Consider the following 3,209-nt stretch of genomic DNA (forward strand, 5'->3'; position numbering starts at 1 on the left):
TGCCTTGTTCATTGTCTTTAGATAAATACATTATATGTTTTAGAGGTAAATCATTAAATGGGCCAGTTTGCTGTCAGTTAGCTTTTAATATAATATAGACAGCAATATTCTAAGATGATCTACAGTTTTTATTTTTTATTTCTTAGTTTTATGTGTTTTTGTTTTTTAATTTAACTTTTTGTTCTGCAGCTCTACCTATAAACCTATACTGACCTATCTATACAGTCACCTACATAAACTATATATACCAACATCAATACTAACTGTAGATTTTAGTATCACAATGGCCTTGGATATTATGCTTGTTCAAGAACTCTTCCAAGCCCCTCTTAAAGGCATTAACAGAATCTGCCATTACCACATCACTAGGAAGGGCATTCCACAACCTCACTGCCCTCACCGTGAAAAACCACCTACGCTGCTTCAAATGGAAGCTCCATTCCTCTAAAGGGGTGGCCTCTGGTGTTGTTTTTATGAGAAAAGAACATCCCCCATCTGCCTATAATCCCCTCTAATGTACTTGTACAGAGTAATCATGTCCCCTCGCAAGCGCCTCTTTTCCAGAGAAAACAACCCCAACCATGACAGTCTAACCTCATAGTTTAAATCTTCCATCCCCTTTACCAGTTTAGTTGCGCATCTCTGCACTCTCTCCAGCTCATTAATATCCTTCTTAAGGACTGGAGCCCAAAACTGCACCGCATACTCAAGGTGGGGCCTTACCAGAGACCTATAAAGAGGCAAAATTATGTTTTTAATTCTTGATTTAATGCCCTCTTTTATACAAGACAGCACTTTATTTTCTTTAGTAGCCACTAAATGACATTGCCTGGAATCAGACAACAAAAATCCCCAGATCCTTAATAATTAAGGATATCCCAACACACTACCATTTAGCGTATAACTTGCGTTTATGTTATTTGTACCAATGTGCATAACTTTGCACCTCATTTTGCATTTTGTTACACAACATTTTGTGCTAGTGCCCCCCCTACCCTGGTGGGCCCTGGGCAAATGCCCATGAAATGGCCCTACCTTGAAGGTAAATAGCAAAGGGCCTGAATAATAACAAAAACAAAGGAAATAAAACTTAATATTGTTTCAAGCTGGAGAGAATCATAATATGAAGATATGCTATAAGGAACGAAACTATAAGGAAAAAATTAAGTACAACTAAAAAGTTGAATGGGCCAGTCAATAATATACTAAAATATAAAGGATGGGCTGTACAACTTTTGGCTGGTGCTCAACTGTGACAGGGGAGAGATACTGTGGTGTTATAATAACTTTTCTTCTCTTTATGAGAGACACACCCTGCTTACAAGAAGACTCAATGCCTAGTGGGTCAAGCAACAAAGTAAAAAAGAATGCTGAAATGCATGTTCAAAAGGATAGCCACCTTTTTTTCAAAACACCCTGCCTTTTATCAGAATAAAAAAAAAATATTTGTGTTTGAATATATAGCTGTTATGTAAGTGTGTGCATGCATGTGCGAATAAAGCAATGGGTCTGCAGCTTCATAGTTCTTATTGTTTTGCCCTTGGCCATCTGTATGCAAATGATAGATATGTCAGATTTAGCCATATGTATAAAAGTTGGGGGCCTGCAGAACAATAATCCCACTCTGACAAGTTACTGTGATTTATAACTATAATGTTAAAGATATAAAGTTTGCATAGATTGATAAAATTGAACAAACAGCTCCCTGTTTAGAGATTGAAGCCTTAATTAACTATTGCATAGGGAACACCATGTACCTGCTAAACTTTACCAGTTATATCTAGAGCTAGACTCTAGCCCAATTGAGAAGGACCCTTAAGGTAAGATAGAACAAATGACCCACAAAAGTCTTCTGTGTAGTTTTGCTTTAACAGGTCTATTACCTGTTGCCAAGAATTGTGACCAGAAACCTAACTTACATGCTCCACTGAAATGTGTAGAATTTTCACTTGAAGCCCTCCATCTGAAGCAGTGGCGCACAACATGGGGGAACTGCCGGGGCAGGTGTGGCCAAGATCTGGGTTGGCATCTCTGGTGAGCCAGCACCAAATATTAGCTTTCAAAACTGCTATCGTGCTTTCTGGTGTGCAGGGCTCTCTAATCATAGGGGGGAGCAGTGGCATTTTATTTTGCTACCATGGAATTTTGCATGCTCTATAGTCCAAAACTGGGAAGCCTGCCAGCTTTTCCCATGCATCACACTTCAGCCTAAATTTTAGATGTGCCGATTGGCTGGTGGGGAATGAAGTTAGTCATAGGCAGTCAAAATCAGGGTTTCTTAAACTGTAAGGGCAGCCTGGCTTATGATGCTTATCTAAGGGTCTTTTTCCTACTATAATCTACTTGTGTGTGTTGATAGGTTGGAAAATTCTAGTTGTATATTTGTACTATAATACCGATACAGGTATGGGACCCGTTATCCAGAATGCTCGGTACCTGAGGTTTTCCGGATAAGGGGTCTTTCCGTAATATGGATCTCCAACCTTAAGTCTACTAAAAAAAATATTTGAACAATAATTAAACCCAATGGGATTGTTTTGGCACTAATAAGGAATACTTATATCTTAGGTGGGATCAAGTACAAGGTACTGTTTTATTATTACAGAGAAAAAGAAAACCATTTTTAAAAATGAGAATTATTTGATTAAAATGGAGACTATGGGAGATGGCCTTTCCGTAATTCAGAACTAATGGGTTTTTCGGATAAGGGGTCCGATACTTGTATAGGCCAATGTAGTGGTAACAATAGTATGATCTTCCTGATAATGACATACTAACTGAAAATCAAAATCTGACTGCTGTCATGTGTGGCATATCTGGCAACCAATCATTCCTACAAATGATCTATTCAAGATAGTGGTCTTTTTGTTAATGATACATGGTCCCATATGAGTGGGCTCTGTGTTTCTCCCTTTAGCAGCTGCTTCCAGTATCCATTTACTGAAAGATAAAACACTGCATTCCATTTCATTCGGAGGAGGCAATGTAAACATTAGTATAACAGAGTTGTTTCTAAACAACCTGTAATTATAACTGTTATTTCTCTGGTGACCAATTAAAAATAAGTGAGGCCTGGGTGTTGACTGATAAGCACATGAATCCTCAGACAGCAAGTCTATATAGAAAGATATAGTGCTTTAACTGGAACAATGTGGGAAGTGCAGCTCTATTGTAATTGCAGGAGCCAAGAATGTGACGTCAGCTTGAGA

Source organism: Xenopus tropicalis, chromosome 1 (genome assembly GCF_000004195.4).
Source record: "Xenopus tropicalis strain Nigerian chromosome 1, UCB_Xtro_10.0, whole genome shotgun sequence".
Taxonomy (NCBI): Eukaryota; Metazoa; Chordata; class Amphibia; order Anura; family Pipidae; genus Xenopus; species Xenopus tropicalis.